Here is an 18,674-nt window from a genome sequence, read left to right on the forward strand (position 1 = left end):
GAAGGAAGGTTGGGCAATCTACTTCCATAGTGATACCGCCGCGAAAACCCAAGAAGGAGTTGCTATGAGTTGGGTCTGTCTCGACTGCAGTGTGTTGTTGTTTTGAGTCATCTATATTGTCTGCTTGTATTTGTACATTTTTTAGTTATATTTGATAGTAACTTTATGCCCTAAATTAGGTCCCCTACGTTTGTCTCTATTTTTAATTTGATGGTCTTTATGGTTTTAGGTTTTATGTTCAGGTCTTTGATCTAACTTGAGTAATTTTTTATATATGTTGTGAGATAGGAATCATGTTTCATTTTTCTGCAAATGACTATCCAGTTTTCCCAGTACTGTTTATTTATTAAAGAGATTATCTCTTTCCCATTTAATGAGTTTTGGCCTTTTGTCAAAGACCAGCTATCCAAAGGTGGGTGGATTTTTTTCTAGATTCTCAATTCTGTTCCATTGGGCTATGTGTCTGTTGTTGTACCAGGCTATATCAGGCTGTTTTAACTACTACGGCTGTATAGTAGGTTTTGAGTTCAGGAAGTGTGAAGCCTTCTATTTTATTCTTCTTGGTGGTGATTTACTTATCCAGGTCTTTTTCCTTTCCATATAAAGTTGGTGATTAGTTTTTCCATCTCTTTAAAGAAAGATGATAGAATCTGGATTGTGACTGCATTATATCTGTAGATCCCTTTAGTAGTGTTGATATTTTCATGATGTTAAGTTTTCCTATCCATAAGCATGTTATAGTCTTTCATTTACGTTGAATATATTCTGTGTCAATTGATATAATCATGAGGTTCTTTTCCTTTGTTTTATTTATGTAATGAATTATGTTGATTTTTTTTTCTAATGTTGAGCCATCTTTGCATACTGGTATGAATACTGCTTGGTCTCACTCAAACTCACTGCTGTCAGGTTGATTGTGACTCATAGAGACCCCTCCTTGGATTTCTGAGGTGGTATCTGTATGGAGGTAGATTGCCTAGTCTTCCTTCCAAGGAGTGACTGGTGGGTTTGAACTGCCAGCCTTCTGGTCAGCAGTCAAGTGCCTTAGGCACTATGCCACCAGAGCTCCTATTCATGATGTATTATTTTTTGGGTATGCTCTGATGGTGCTGTGTTTAAGGGATGGGGCTGCTAACCAAATGGTGGGTGGTTTGACCCCACCAGCTGTTCCTTGTGAGGCAAAGGAGGCAATCTACTTCTGTAAAGATTTACAGCCTTGGAAACCCAGTGGGGCTCTCTGCAAGTCAGAATCAACTCAGTGGCAGTGGGTTTATTTGTTTGTTTGCTTTATATTGTTGGAATATATTGGCTAGAATTTTGTTTAGAATTTTTAGGTCTATGTTCATGAGGGATTTTGGTGTTTAATTTTCTTTTTTAGTGATGCCTTTGCCTGGTTTTGATAGCAAGTTTATGCTTGCTTCATAAAATGAATTCAGGAGTATTCCCTCCTTTTCTATATTCTGGAATAGTTTGAGTAGAATTGGTATCAGCTCTTCTCTTAATGTTTGATAGAATTCTTGCCAGTGAAGCCATCTGGGCCAGAACTTTTTTTTTGTTGACCTGTTCAATTTCTTCTTTTGTTATGGATCTACTCAAATTTTTTACCTCAGTCAGTTTTGGTTTAGCTAGGTAGTGTATTTCTAGAAATCTGTCCATTTCTTCTAGGTTTTGTTGGAGTACAGTTCTTCCTAGTATCCTGATATTATTCTGTTTATTTCAGTTGGCTCTGTTGTGACATTACCCATTTTGTTTCTTATTCATGTTATTTGCATCTCCTCCTCCTTTTTCTTTGCTAAATTTGCTGGTGGTTTGTCGGTTTTATTAATCTTTTCCAATAATCTACTTCTAGTCTTCATGATTTTTTTTATTGTTTTTCTGTTTCATTTATTTCTGCTCAGATATTTATTATTTCTTTTCTTTTGGTGACTGTATACTTTTTTTTCCTGCTCTTTTTCTAATTGTTGAAGATGTTGGGTTAAAGGGTTGATTTTGTGTCTCTCTTCTTGTTTGATGCATGCACTTATTGCTATAAATTGCCCTCTGAGCACTGTTTTGCTGAGTCCCAATGATTTTAGTATGTTGTATTTTCATACTTGTTTGATCCAAGGAATTTTTACATTGTTGATTTCTTCAATTACCCGTAGTTTTTAAAAACCAAAAACGAAACCCACTGGCATCAAGTAAATTCCTATTCATAGTGTTACTATAGGATAGAGTAATACTTCCCCATGGGGTTCCCAAGACTATAAATCTTAGGGAAGCAGACAGCCTCATTTTTCTTCCATGGTGGATTTGAACCACCAACCTATTGGTTAGCAGCCAAATGTCTTAGCTCCTAGTTGTTTTTAAGCAGGGTGCTATTCAATTTTCATGTGTTTCCTTTTTTTCCCCTCATATCCCTATTGATGACACTTAATTTTATAGCATTGTGAGCTGAAAAGATGCTTTGCAGTCTTTTGTTGTTTTTAAATTGATTGAGGCTTACTTTGTGGTCTAAATTATGGTCTACTCTGGAGAATGTTTCATGTGTGTTGGAAAAGAATGTATGCTGTGGTGTTTTGGGGTGAAGTGCTCTGTATCTATTTATGTCTATAAGGTCAAGTTTGGATTGTACTGTTTAGTTCTTCTGCATCTTTGTTTAGTTTCTTTCTAGTTGTCCTATCCTTCATTGAAAATGGTGTATTAAAGTCTCGTACTATTATTGTAGAGTTGTCTATTTCTCTTTTTAATTCTGCTGAAGTTTGATTTATGTATGTTGGAGCTCTTTCATCGAGTGTGTAGGTATTTATTATGGTTATATCCTCTAGTTCAATTGAGTCTTTAATCATTATGTAATGTCTTTCCTTGTCTCTTAGGGAGGTCTGGTAGCATAATGGTTAAAGAATTTGGTTGCTAACCAAAAGGTTCAAACCCACCAGCTGCTCTGCAAGAGAAAGATGAAGTAATCTGCTTCCATGAAGATTAACATCCTTGGAAATCCTATAGTGCAATTCCTCTGTGTTCTAAAGGGTCACTGTTTTGGTTATCTCATGCTACTCTTACAGAAATACCACAAAGGGGTGGTTTTAACAAACAGGAGTTTTATTTTCTTACAGTTTAGGAGGCTATAAGTCTGAGTTCAAAGTGCCAGCTTTGGGGGCTGGATGAAAGCCTCTCAGCCTTGGGCTTCAGCTCTTGCCTCTTGCTCCTGGTCCACTGGAGATACAGGTGTCTCTTCATTCAGGCATATTAAGGCAGCGGCCTGAGGTAAGCAGGCCTGGGGCTTGGAGGCTGCTTTTTGCTTGGGTGTGGCTCTTTATTAAGGTCAGGGCTGAGGTAGGTAGCCCAGGGTTTGGAGGTTGCTTTTCTCTTGGGTGTGGCTTTCTATAAAGGACAGGGTTTGAGGTAGGCAGGCCAGGGGCTTGGAAGCTGTTTTTCACTTGGGTATGGCTCTCTATTTAGGTCAGGGCCTGAGGTAGGCAGGTGCAGAGGGGTAGGAGTCAAAATTGTCTGTCAGTTTGTCATTCTGTGGTGGCTTATGTGTTGCTGTGAAGCTGGAAGCTATGCCACCATGGTGCAAAATGCCAACACAGTTACTCATGATAGAGAGGTTTCAGTGGAGTTTCTGGGCTTAGGCAAACTCATAAGGAGGAAGAGGCCATCCACTTCTCAAAGAATTAACCAGTAAAAACCTTATGAACAGCAGTGAAACAGTCTGATATATTACTGGAAAACTTTATGAACAGCCCTGAAACATTGTATGACATAGTGCTGGAAGATGAGCCCATCAGGTCAGAAGGCACTCAAAATTTGACTGGGGAAGAGCTGACTCCTCAGAGTAGAGATGACTTTAATGATATGTGTAGAGTAAAGCTTTCAGGACCTCAAATGGCTGATGTAGCATGACTCAAAATGAGTAGAAACAGACGCAAACATCCATTAATAATTGGAACATGGAATGTACGAAGTATGGCTCTAGTAAAATTGAAAGTTGTCAAAAATGAAATGAACTGCATAGAGATCAATATGCTAGTCATTAATGAGCTGAAATGGACTTGTTTTGGCCATTTTGAATCAGACAACCATATGATCTACTATGCTGGGAATGACAAATTGAAGAGGAATGGTATGGCATTCATTGTCACAAAGACTGTTTCAAGATCTGTCCTGAAGTGCAACACTGTCAGTGATAGGATAATATCCATATGCCTACAAGGAAGAAGAGTTAATATTACTATTATCCATATTTAAGCACAAACTACCAAAGCCAAAGATGAGGATATTGAAGATTTCTACCATTTTCTGCAGTCGGAAATTGATCAAACATGCAATCAAGATGTGTTGATTATCACTGGTGACTGGAATGCAAAAGTTGGAAACAAAGAAGAGTTACTGGTAGTTGGAAAATAGGGCCTTAGTGATAGAAATAACTCTGGAAATTGCATGATATAATTTTGCAAGACCAGTGACTTATTTGTTGCAAATACCTTTTTTCAACAACATAAGCAATGACTATACACGTGGACCTCACCAGATGGAATTCACAGGAATCAGATTGACTACATCTGTGGCAAAAGGCAATGGAGAAATTCAATATCTTTGGCCAAAACAAGACCAGGAGTTGATTGTGGAACAAACCATCAACTGCTCATATACATGTTCAAATTAAAGCTGAAGACAATTCAAACAAGTCCAAGAGAGCCAATATATGATCTCGATAATATCCCTCCTGAATTTAGAGACCATTTAAAGAATAGATTTGATGCACTGAACACCAATGACCGAAAACCAGAGGAATTGTGGGATGACATCAAGAACATCATACATGAAGAAAGCAAGAGGTCATTAAAAAGATGAGAAAGGAAGAAAACACAAGAATGGATGTCAGAAGAGACTCTGAAACTTACCCTTAAGCGGAGAGTAGCTCAAGTAAATGGAAGGAATGACAAGATAAAAGAGCTGCTTGAGATATGAAGATTTGAGATTTTGAAGATTTCAAAGAGAAGCTTGAGAAGACAAAGCCAATTACTATAACAAAATGTGCAAAGCCCTGGAGTTAGAAAACCCAAAGGGAAGAACATGCTCAGCATTTCTCAAGCTGAGAACTGAGGAAAAAATTTAAGTCTCGAGTTGCAATATTGAAAGATTCTATGGGCAAAATATTGAATGATGCAGGAAGCACAAAAGAAGATGGAAGGAATACACAGTCACTGTACCAAAAAGAATTGGTTGATGTCCATCCATTTCAGGAGGTGGCATATGATCAAGAACCAGTGGTACTGAAGGAAGAAGTCAAAGCTGCACTGAAGTAATTGGCCCCAGGAATTGACAGAATACTCATTGAGATGTTTCAACAAACAGATGCCCTGCTGGAGGCACTCATTTGTTTATGCCAAGATATTTGGAAGACAACTACCTGGCCAACTGACTGGAAGAGATCCATATTTGTACCCATTCCAAAGAAAGGTGATGCCACAGAATGCAAAATTATCGAACAATATCATTAATATCACTCGCAAGTAAAATCTTACTAAAGATAATGAAAAAATGGTTGCAGCAGTATATTGACAGAGAAGTTCCAGAAATACAAGCTGTTTTCAGGAGAGGACATGGAATGAGGGATATCACTGCTGGTGTCAGATGGATCTTAGCTGAACACCAGAAAGATGTTTACTTATGTTTTATTGACTATGCAAAAGCATTTGATTGTGTGGATCATAGCAAATTATGAATAACATCGAGAAGAATGGGAATCTAGAACACTTGATTGTATTCACGAGGAACTTATACATGGATCAGGAGGGTGTCATTTGAACAGAACAAGGGAATACTGCATGGTTCAAAATCAAGAAGGGAGTGCTTCAATGTTCTATCCTTTCACCATACTTAATTCAACTTGTATGTTGAGCAAATGATCTGAAAAGCTGGATTATATGAAGAAGAATGTGGCATTAGGATTGCAGGAAGACTGATTAACAACCTGTGATATGCAGATGACACAACTTTGGTTGCTGAAAGTGAGGATGACTTGAAGCACTTATTGATGAAGATTAAAGACTACAGCCTGCAGTATGTATTACATCTCAATACAAAGAAAACAAATCCTCGCAACTGGTCCAATAAAGAGCTTCACAGTGGATGGAGAAAAGATTGAAGTTGTCATGGATTTCATATTACTTGGATCTAGAATCAACACCAATGGAAGCAGCAGTCAAGACATCAGATGACATACTGCATTGGCCAAATCTGCTGCAATGGACCTCTTTCAAGTGATGAAGAGCAAAGATGTCTCCTTGAAGACTAAGGTGCACGTAACCCAAGCCATGGTATTTTCAAGCACCTCTTATGCATGTGAGAGCTGGACAATGAATAAGGAAGACCAAAGAAGAGTTGATGCTTTTGAGTTGTAGTGTTGGAGAGGAATGCTAAGAGTACCATGGTCTAGTAAAAGGACTAACAAATCTGTCCTGGAGGAAGTGCAGCCAGAATTTTCCTTGGAAGTGAGAATGGCCAGACTTCGTCTCACCTACTTTGGCCATGTTGCTAGCAGGAACCATTCCCTGGAGAAGGATATCATGCTTGGTAAAGTGGAGGGTCAATGAAGAAGGGGAAGGCCCTCAACAAGATGGATAGACACAGTGGCTACAACTATGGGCTCAGGTATAGCAAGGATTGTGAGGCTAGTACAGGATCGGTCAGTATTTCGTTCTGCTGTGCATAGGGTCATTATGAGTCAGAAATGATTCAACGGCACCTAACAACAACAACTTCATTCAGGCAGCTGCTGGCTGCTGAAGCTAACAAGCCCAAGGATGACAAATAAAGTGGCACAGTTCCAATATTGCCAAACAACATGACAGGCCACTAGTTGAAGTCCAGAGACAGTCCCAAGATTGGCAGGCTGCTAAATGAAGACTCAGCTATGTGACAGGTCCAAGGGTGCAAAAAAGCTGCAGAGATTTTTCTCAAAACTTCTGCTTACATACTAGAAGCAGACCACATCCCTAAAGCAGCTACTCAGCTGCTCCAGTAGATTCCACCCTGGAGTTGATTACCAGTCTCATCATGTGTAATAACTACATTCAGCTGCCCAGCCACTCAAAACCAGGCCCAGCCAAGGTGACACACAACTTAACTACCACAGTCACCATGAGTTGGAGTTGGCAGTGGGTTTAGTTTTGGCTCCTTGTCTCTTATAGTGGTATTTGTCTTAGTCTATTTTATCAGAAATTAATATTGCCACTCCTGCTTCTTTTTGATGGCCATTTGTTTGATACATTTTTTAAACCTTTGATTTTTAGACTATTTTTGTCTTTGTGTCTATGTCCCTTACAGACAGCATATTTATGGGCATGTTTTCATCTCCATTCTGCAAGTCCCTGTCTCTTGATTGGTGCATTTAATCAATTTACATTGAGTGTAATTATTGACAAGCACGAACTTATTGCTTTCATTTTTTTACTTTTGTGGTGTTGCTGATTTCTTTGTCCCATACAATTTTCCATACTGAGCTCTTTTGATTTAGAATTTTCTAATTATTTCCTTTGCTGTTATTGTTTTATAATTTGCTAAATATTTATGACTTTCCTCTTTTATCATTTTGATGAAAAGGTTTATTAATTTTCTTTGAGGTTACCCTGTGATTTATTATTTTCTTCCCAAGTATAAACAGTCTTTTGTATCTCAAAATTGTCTTAACTGCCTCTCTTGAAAATATCCTTGAAAAAAAAAAGCAATTAAGTACTCAAAGCAATCCCTCAAAGGCTAAGAAGGAATGGAAAATGCTATTTACTTAGTGTTTACATTTTATTAGTTGTTATAAATAATCTAAAGATGATTGAAAGTATATGAGAGGATGTGGGTAGGTTATATGCAAATACTGTGCTATATTACATAAGGGACTTGAGCATCCACGAATTTTGGTATCCATGTAGGGATGTGTCCTAGAACCAATTCCTCACAATTACCAAGGAATGATAGTATATAATTCTAGGTTGACAGCTCATCAAATTTGTTATTCTACTGTCTTCAGGCTTTCATATATTTGTTGAGAAGTAAGCTTTTTGCCTAATTTTCATTCCTTGGAAGTATAGATTTTAAAATATTTTCTTTGTTTCTAGAGTACTGGTTTCACTATAATATGCTTCTCACTGTCATCAAGTTGATTTTGACCTACACAGACTTCCAGAAACCCCCACCTTCCTGTAAATCTTTACAGAAGCAGACTGTTCCATCTTTCTTCCATGGAGCAGCTGGTGGATTCGAACCACCAACCTTTTGGTAAACAGCCAAATGCTTTAACCACTATACTACCACAACTCCAAAAATGCGCTTAGGAGAGACAATTGTTTTATATATCCTGCTTAGGATTCATAATTGAAGAACTGTGAATAAGTGCCTTTCATTGGTTCATGAAAGTTATTCAGTCTTCAAATATTGTTTCTGCCTCATTCTTCTTTTCTCCTCTCATTTTTGGAACTCTAGTTAGGTATATTAGACATTTTCCTATATTCTTCTTGTTGCTTAACCTCTCTTTCATCTTTTCCATTACTTTGACCTTCTGTGCTGCATTCTACATAATTTCCTTAGACTTATCTTCCAGTTCACAATTTTTATCTTTAACTGTGGCTATTAGCTTGTCCATTGAATTTTACATTTTGATTCTTAAATTTTTCATTTTTATAAGTTCTAGTTGATTCTTTTTCAAATCTGCTTGGTCATTTCTATAGCCTTTTATTCCATATTCATATTTTTAAACCTTTTTATTATTATTGTTGTTGTTACTCCTTTGAACATATTACACATACTATATATTCCCTGTCTAATAATTCTAATATCTGAAGGTTTATGGGTTTGAATTTTCTGTTGGTTATTACTGCTGGGTTTTGCATTCAATGCTTTTTTTTTTTTTTTTTTTTTAATTTATGAATTTCATGCATGTTGTGATTCCTGTCCTCATATTCTTTGGAACTTTATCTGAGGAAATTCTTTAAGCTCTGAGTTGAAGATGGGCTCTTCCAGAGAGAATTTCCATATTCTTCTGTATGGCAAATTATATGTCCCAAAGATGGTGACAGTAATGTCCTCCATTCCACAAGCTCTTCTCACAATGTGGCTTTGACAGTCCTCCCATTCAGAAGTGGGGTTTCTGCTCCTGCTACTTGCATATAGGGAGGCTTATGACTAACGCAAAAGTGACTCTACGTGACTTCCAGGGCTGGGAAATTAAAGGCAATATAGCTTCTACCTCATCCTCTTGGGATACTTTGCAATCATCATGCTGTAAGAAAGCCTGTGTAGCCACATGGAAAGGACACATGTAGTTATTTTTAACAGTTTCAGCTAAAGTCTCAGCCCTTAGCCAGAATCAGACTTGTGGCTCAGAGAGTTTCAGATGATTCCAGCTTCCAGCCACTGAGTCACCCCTGGTCTTCAACTCTTCCAAGTAGGTACCAGACATCATGGAAGAGACAAATTGTCCCTGTTGTGCTTTTTCCAAATTCTTAAGCCACAGAATCCATAAGCATAATAAAATGATTGATGTTTCACCATTGAATTGGAGGAGAGGGATTATTATTAAGCAACCTATAACCTGAGTACTCTGCCAAGTACCTGCTAGAACAAGACCAACTGAAGACTACTTTAAATTAAAGTCTAGGGTTGAGGGGTTTTGGCCACCTAAAGTAGTTTAAACTCAGGCTACAAACCTGCGTGAGGCTGGTTTGTAAGTATGCGTTCTTAGAAGAGATATTTTTTTCCTTCACCCAAAGCCATGGTCCAGAGTGGAAATTTCCTTTGTGGTCCTATGGTTTGGGGCTAAGAGCAGACAACAGGTTTATTTCTAGCCTTAGTGTTTATCACACTTTAGTTTGGTTGAGCTTCTACTAGACTCCTCATTTTGGGCAGGCCTTGGACTTTTTCTCCCGTCCCCTATTCCCTGCAAATTAAAAAAAAAAAGAAAAAGCAAAAAACCTTGGTGTTTTAAGTTCACCGAGGTTTGACAAATGCCCCTAAAGTGAAACCAGCTTCACTGCTTCTTTTTTATTTTGGTTCCCACTTTTAGTTTTGGCCTGTGCAAATACTTTTTTCCCCTGATAGCACTGTGATGTGTTTAAAAAAAAAAAGATGCTTTGTGTATTATAAACAAAATTTTTGTTGTTTTTCAGCAGGTAGCTTGATCCACCTTCATTTTTTGGTGTGGTGAATCAATAATTGAGAGCACTATTAATACCAATTTAGTGAGGGACTGAGTGTTCAATTTGCTTATTTTGAAAGTTTGTGTTTCTTCAGACTTCCTTACTGCTGTCTGCTTTTTGACCACTTCATTGTGCTTCAGCATTCACAAACAACACAGAGAGGAAAATAAAGGCAATAAAACCCAATCCTTATATTGTCCCTCCTAGTTAACATCTCAGGTCATTGAAACAGTGTTAAAGAGGAGATACTTTAGGCTAAATGACATTTTTGTGTAACTCTGTGTAATAGTCCCTATGACTCTAAATATTTTAGTAATACTGCTTCTTGTAATGTTGATTATAAATGACCCTATATAGATCAATGTATAATCTATAAATCTATAGATGCTTATTCAAGATTCATGAAGGCTTTAATCTACTCAAATAACACAGCTTAAGTTTCAAAAGAGAAACCATAAGTGTAGTAATGTTCAGTAGTTATGATGGTTAATGTTATATATGAACTTGGCTAGGCTATGATTCCCAATATTATGCAATTATCCTCCGTTTTGTGATCTGATGTAATTATCCTCCATTTTATGTGTTTTAAATCTGAAACCTCTACGTGTTAATGAGGCAAGATTAATGTGGAGCGTATCTAGAGTCACACTCTTATTCAAGTTATGCCCTTGATGTAACGGGAGTTTCTTTGAGGGTGTGGCCTGCATCCAATATATATGGATGCTCTGGCCAAGCTCTCTCTGGTCTGGCTTCTGCATCTGGCTCTCCATAATCTGATCTCCAGCTCTTGGGACTTGAGTTATCAACTCAACCTGCTGATTTTTGGTTTATCAGCCCCTGCAACCACATGAGTCAGGAGAAGCCTCCAGCCTGACACTTGACCCATGAGTTTGGGACTTGCCAGCATCCACAACCTTGTGAGCCATTTTCTTGAGATAAATATGTATATTTATATACATATGTACACTTAACTGGTTTTGCTTCTCTAGAGAACCCAGCCTAAGATAGTAAGATATTTTAAATTGAAAGTCACCCAGTCTACAAACTAACTGTAATTCATAAATAATTACTTAAAAGATTTGGAAGAATCATTATTTGTTACTCAAATTAGTTCAAAATTTATAGTATAGGCAATGTATCAATTTTCCTCAATGAAAATCTTATGAAGGCTTTTCTAAAAATTTCAAATTATTTTTGGAGATAATAAGATATAACACAAAGAACAGATGGAGAAACAAAAGTAAATACCTGTTTTATCAAAGTAAGTTGGAATTTGGGTTTAAGTACTGCGAGAATTATAATTACTGTTCTCTCAGACTAATTTAACTTCAGTGTAATTACTCAGGCTTAATGAAAGTTCTCACAACATATGAAAGAATATGATGACACTTGGTGGGGGATTTGGGAATTCTGGCAATCTAATAATAAACGGATGCTACAATGAGGCTTTTAAAAGAATAGCAAGCTTGTTTTCTTATATTCTGAGTAATCTAGGGCATTTTCTTAAATTAAAGCAGAACATTCAAGATTTTCAGGAAGGGGTGGTATAAAACATAGTTACGTAATAAAAATAAAATCAAGTTTTCTAGAATAAATAAAATATGCATAGAGAGCATGTTGTTGTTGTTGTTATGTGCCGTCGAGTCGGCCCCAACTCATAGCGACCCCTCCTTGGGTTTCCGAGGCAGTATCACTATGGAAGTAGGATTGCCCAACCTTCCTTCCGAGGAGTGGTTGGTGGGTTTGAACCGCCAGCCTTCTGGTTAGCAGTCAAGTGCTTTAGCCACTATGCTACCAGAGCTCCCATAGAGAGCATAGGAACAAGAAAAGTTAAAATTTAGAAGTAGGGAGGGAAGTTTACCTTCAGTTCAGGTGGCTAAAAGAGGGGAGAGCCAAGAGCTGGAAGAAAAGAATGTTCCAGAGAGAACTGTGAGAGGGCAAGGCAGGATCCAGGCCACTACTGAGGACTTCTGGGAACAGGTCTCCAGAAACCATCACTATCTTCCAGATCTTCAATTCGAGGAAGGCAGAGTACCACTTGAGGAGGAGAGCCTTGAAGAGCTGTGGATTTTTGACCTTCATCTCAGGTACCATGAAACAATTTTGATCAGCTTCATTTCTGGACCTACCTCCTAATAACATTTGTGATTTCATAGGCCGTTGGTGGTTTTTTAGAAATTATTTTGTGTTAATATATAAAATCCCTTTCATGGATCAAACAGTCTGTGATTTCCCACTTAGAGATAAAAGGCTTACAAGGAAAATTGCTGACTGTGGTAATTCACTGAGATAAACTCATTCCTACACTATGAGTCGGGGCCGACTAGACGGCATGTAACAACAACAACAACAACAACACAAAAGTGAACAGTTAATTAACAATAATAAATTACTGATATGCAAGACCTTTTGGTTTTGAGATGAGAGAGCTCAGTGTAGGCAACAAGTGGAGCAGAGGAGTGGGGAGAGTTGAAGAAAGGAGAGACTTGGGCTCTCTTTTCTATCTGGTCTCTTTATCTTCAATGTTAGAAATTTTTGTGGCAGTATTTTTATGTAGCAGATTTGATGGACCTTTCACCTGTATGCTCCATAGAGCTACCAAGGTTGAAGCACAATATATGAAGCTGGTTTTGTTGTTGTATTATTTGATTCGTAGTGCCATCAACAGCATTAAGGAAGAATATTATTTCCACAAAATAGATATCTCATTGAATGCATGCAAACTAACTTCTCTAATTTCTTGTGGTTTATTCAAATGAGTGATCATCTTTTTTTCTTTCCTCCCCGACAAGTCAGCAGCCCTTACTTGTTAGGTACTATCTTACTTACTTTATATCCTAACTCCTTCCCCAAAACATTTCAGTCTGCTTGCAGGAAATATACATTATCAAAATAAACCATGCATGGCTGCTTAAGGAGTATTGGAATTTGTTGCTCATCACTGGAAGGGAACAAAAATTTAGAACTGACAGACTGGTCTGAGATGGTGTTCTATAGTATCAACATGCCAATGGAGCAGGTTGAGGCCTGGTATCTGCAGGTAGCAATAGCCAGCATTTGGGTGATTCAAATCATGCCATTTCAGGAATTCACTTTGCTTATTCTACTTCATAGGAGCTCTGGTAGCATAGTGCCTAAGGCACTTGACTGCTAACCAGAAGGCTGGTGGGTTTGAACCTTCCTCCTCGGAAGGAAGATGGGGCAATCTACTTCTGGAGTGATACTGCCTCGGAAACCCAAAGAGGGGTCGATTCAATGGCACAAAACAACAACTTCATAAGTCATTTTTCAAAGGGCACTTGATAACCCGTATAAATCGTTCTGTAAATGGAGGAAACTTTTTTTTTTTTTTTCAAACATTTCATTGTGGTTTAGGTGAAGTTTATAGAGCAAATTAGTTTTTCATTCAACAATTTATACACATTTGGTTTTGTGACGTTAGTTGCAATCCGCTCAACATAACAACACTCTTCCCACTTCTCTTCTAGGTTCCCTGTTTCCATTGTCTTTCTTTCCTGCCCTTTCCTGCCTTCTGAACTTTGTTTTTGGACAAATACTGCCTTTTGATCTTGTGGGGGGGGGGGATAATTATGAGGAGTACATTCCTCATGGGTATTACTATTCATGTTATAGTCCTGTGTATTGTTTGGCTGGAAGGTGACCCCAGGGGGATGTGTTCAGTTAGTGGAGGAAATGTTTTTTAAGGGATGTGGGAATTTTCCAAATTCTTCATTATTAAGCCTGATTCATTTTAGTCTTCTTCTCAAAGTTGTCCAAAGGCAACTTTTTAAATGTCCCTTCTACCCCAGCACCCATGCACTTAATAATGGTGACCCCAAATGTCTTCAACTTATTTATAGGTATCTTTGTACTCTTTTCTGAAGATAACTGTTTCTAGGAGTAAGCTCTTTGAGTCAGGTTAAAGGCCAAGAAAGAAGAGGGTTTGGATAGCAGATATGAGGTATGGAAGGGGATAAATCCTTCAATGGGTAAGAATTTCAAGCTTGAGAAAAGAGAAGCTGGCAGAAACCAACCTTCCTTCCCTCAAAACCTGTTTACCATCTGGCCCAGCCCTGGTATAGGAGATGGGAGCAGTGGAGTTCTTTTATAAGTCCCTGCCACCGTATAATGATGAGGGTGATGTAGTTCTTACTTCTGAGCCTCATTTTCTAAAGATGGCATCTGATTTCTACCCAGTCTCTGAGGGGAGAACAGATAAACAATGGAGGATTTATTTCAAAGATATGTAAGATTTAACTTTCAAAATCTATGACCTTTCTCTTTGCTTGCTTCCACAGTATCCCATTGTGATGGTTATGTTTGTGTGTCAGCTTGGCTGGGCCTGGTTCAGTGGCTGGGAAACGCCTCTAGCTCCAGTGGGCCTGGGGCAGGAGGCAGAGCTGGACCCCAAGGTTGAGGGGCTTTCACCCAGCCCCTAGAGCCTGGCACTTTAAACTTGGACTTAAAGCCTCCGAATTGTAAGAATAAACTCCTGTTTGTTAAGGCCATCCCATTTGTGGTATGTTTCCTGTCAGAGTGGCACTAGGTAACCAGAACACCTATGCCTCTTTATCTTCACCTCCCTCACCCTACCTTTCAGAGAATTTTTTGTCCCTTCTCCTTCACATATTTACTTATTTATACTCACAGTGAATACACAAACACACAGAGTCAACTACAAAAATTTTCTTCTCAGTTTCTAAAGGCCCTCTCCTCTCTTTCCCTCAGTTCTAACCTTCCCTTCCTCCAGTGCAGTCAGATGATTATTCATGTTAAATACCTGGCATAATTTGTGGTTGTAAAAGCATTTATTAATTTATAATTTAATCTAGTTGTAATTTACAAGCAAACATTTTAATTAGGCTATTAATTCCGTGAGAGTGTTTGGGTTTATGTGGCCTACACAATAAGACTTTTGAACTTTCCTTCTTGGTCCCTATTCCCCAATTTCAAGGATTCAGTGCCTTCAGTTACATAATTTCAGTACTATGGTGTTTTGGAACAGCATACCTTTATCCTTCCAAAAAATTAGGGCTTTCCTGAGACATGATCCAGCCCCTCTGGTCCGTGGTCATGCATGGACAGATGACTGTAGACAGGGAGAAAATCGTTACCAGATAGTTTCTCTAGGTCTAGGAGAAGGTTTAATGAAACCTAAAGGAGCTTTAAAGAGGTATTCAGAGTGGATCAGTATACTCCCTACTCCCAGTGTCTTTCTTCCTAATATCCCTTTGGATTCCAATATTCAGGTCTCACTCTCTCTGTCCTCTATGTATATACATATATGGAGAATGTGGCCAGTTTACCCATTCCAAATATGTTCTGTAATCATCAGAACTTCCAGACTCTTATCCAATGAGAAGGTGCTTTAGATATTCCTCCTTCATAATGTTTGAAGAAGCTTTAAATATAAAGAAAAGTATGAAAGATGCAGCTCATCTAAGAAAAACAGACCATTTAAGGAAGTATTACTCTCCTTTCACAAGACTCTAAAAGGTTCAGTGACTTCATTTGGGCATCCAATAAGAGAGAAGTAAGGCTAGGATCCTTGGGTTCTCAAGCTTCTATTCTGACAGACCACAAGACCACACTTCCTTCCTCTCTTCTAATTGATGTGCAGAGAAGACTGTAAAATGTCAGCAGCAGGAGTGGTGACATAAAGCATGAAGGAAAAATCCACCATATTACTTTGCAAGGTTACCAAGTAAAAATATGAATTTAAATGGCTCCTTTAGGAAAGTGCATTGAAATTTAATAATATGCTCTCTTTTCAGTTTAGAGAAGTGAAACACTTTATTAATGTACTAGGCTCTGTGATAAGTACTAGGAATACAAACAAAGCAGAAAATACACTTCCTGCCATCATGTATTACAAAATCATCATTGAAGACTCATGATGACCTATTTAGTAAGCATTGTTTTTACCCTTTCTGGCTAGTCAGCTATCCTTTAGCTGCTGTCAGTGCCTTGACTAATAGCTCAATTCTTTAGAGACTTGACCTTGGGTAAGTGGAGCCACCTCACTGGCAACTCCTGAGAGGTTACACCCCTCGCATCACCAAGGACAATCAAGGACTGACTCATTTCTGCTGTTAACTGGGACCACATTCTTGCTCAACTCTTTCCCCTCCCCTATCCTACTTCTTGGGAGTTCTGATGGGGTAGTGCCTAAGGCATTTGACTGCTAACCAGAAGGCTGGCAGTTCTATTCCACCAGCCACTCCTCGGAGGAAGGTTGGGCAATCTACTTCCGTAGTGATACTGCCTCAGAAACCCAAGAAGGGGTCGCTATGAGTTGGATCCAACTCAATGGCAGTGAGTTTGGTTTTTTGGTTTGATCCTACTTCTTTCTCTCTCTTACAGGTTTTTCCTGAAGAGCATTGCCTCAATAAGCTATGAAACCCAACCTAAATCAAAGATGGCATGGTGCCTTAGGCATATGACTGCTAACCAGAGGGCTGGATGTTCAAACCCACCAGCCACTCCTCGGAAGGAAGATTGGGCAATCTACTTCTGTAGTGATACCTCCTCGGAAGCCTAAGTAGGGGTCACTATGAGTCAGATCCCACTCAGCGGCAATTAATTTGGTTTGGTTGGTTTTTAGTGCTACTGTAACAGAAATACCACAAGTGGGCAGCTTTAATGAACAGAAATTTATTTTCTCTGTTTTAGAAGCTAGAAGTCTAATTCCAGGAAAGCTCTTTTTCTGTTGATTCCGTGGAAAGATTCTTGTATCCCTGGGTTCCTTGGTTCTTTGATAATACTCATGTGTGCTTCTTTCCCCCATTTGTGCTTGCTTCTATCAGTGCCTAATCTGCTTTTTATATCTCCAAAATGATTAGGTTTAAGACACACTCTATGCTGTTGGCCTCATTAACATAACAAAGAAAAATTCCCAAAAGGGATTACATCCACAGGCACAGGGGTTAGAATTCCAACACATATTTTGGGGGAGACACAATTCAATCCATTACAGTTATTGAGTAGTTTCTTATATGTGTTATCTTGGGAAAGACTGATACAAGTTACACAGGCCATTAAAGGTTTCTAGACCCAAATAGTTTCTAATATCTATAGGACATTTAACATGATTTAGCTACCCCAAACTCCTCTATTTCTCTTCTAAAGACTGAACTGTTTAAAATTTTAATGTGATCCTTTAGTTAATATTTTTTGAAATAGAAGAGATATCTTTGGAGAACAGACTAATCATGCTAGAACCAAAACTAACTGTCATTGAGTTGATTCTGACTCATGGCAACCCTATAGGACTGAGTAGAACTGCTCCATAGGGTTCCCCAGGTTGTAAATCTTTATAGAAGTGGACTGTCCCCTTGTTCTCCCATGGAGTGACTGGTGGATTTGAACCATGAACTTTTGGCTAGCACCCAAATGCTTTAAACACTACACCATCAGAGATCCTCTTGTGGTAGAATAATAAATATATATTTATTTACATGAATGATGGTGAGGTGAAAAACTATTCTACTTCTGGAATCCAGATTTCTGGGTCCATGGACTTGGAATGGACTTGCCCTAGGTATACTTTGAACATCTTGAATCTTGAAGAAACTCGTTTTCCAAAAGTCACCTTTGAGTCAAACCATACTAGATAAACTATAAGACCATTTTGCCTTTGGTCTGTCTTTGGAATAATTCAGTCAGTTTTGAGAAATAGAGACTCCAAAGGTCAACTGGGAGTACTGATTTAATGATTTCTCAGTCATTATTTTTAATTATTTTCCAAGATAATGTTTTATGAAATTCTTCCTAACACATGTTTTTTTTTTTTTTTGCTTTAACAAACAGGAGTTTATTCTTACAATTTGGAGGCTTTAAGTTCGAGTTCAAAGTGCCAGACTCTAGGGGCTGTGTGAAACTCCTGAACCTTGGGCTTCAGGTCTGCCTCTTGCTCCCAGCCCAGTGAAGCTGGAGGCTTTTCTTCATTTAGCTGCTGGCTGCAGAGGCTGACAAAGCAAAGGTTGACAAGTAACAAGCACAGTCCCAATATTACCAAACCATTTGGCAGGCCATTAATTCAAGTCCATTAGAAGTCCCAAGATCAGCAGAGCATGGCAGGCTGCTGAACAATGATTCAGCTACATGCAGCATTCAAGTGTACCATAAGCTAGAGATCATTCCCAATGCTGCTTCATATATATGGGAAGCAGACCACATCCCTAAAGCAGCTATTCAGCTGTTCACAATAGATTCTACCATAGAATGGATTATCAGTCTCATCATGGGGAATCCACAGCTGCCCAGCCACTCAACCAGGCCCAGCCAAGTTGACACACAAACTTAACTATCACACAGGTCTTCCTTGGAGACATGTGGGTATTATCCTACAACTGAGAATATTTTTTTTCTTTTCTTTTTTATTATTTGTTTATTTACTTATTTATTTTAAATTGTGATTTGGGTAAAGATTTACAGAGCAAATTCACTTTCCATACAGCAGTTCACATACACTTTGTCTCATGACATTGACCACAGTTT

This window comes from Orycteropus afer, unplaced genomic scaffold (genome assembly GCF_000298275.1).
Source record: "Orycteropus afer afer isolate SDZICR_OR568_19922 unplaced genomic scaffold, OryAfe1.0 scaffold00235, whole genome shotgun sequence".
In the NCBI taxonomy this organism is placed as follows: domain Eukaryota; kingdom Metazoa; phylum Chordata; class Mammalia; order Tubulidentata; family Orycteropodidae; genus Orycteropus; species Orycteropus afer.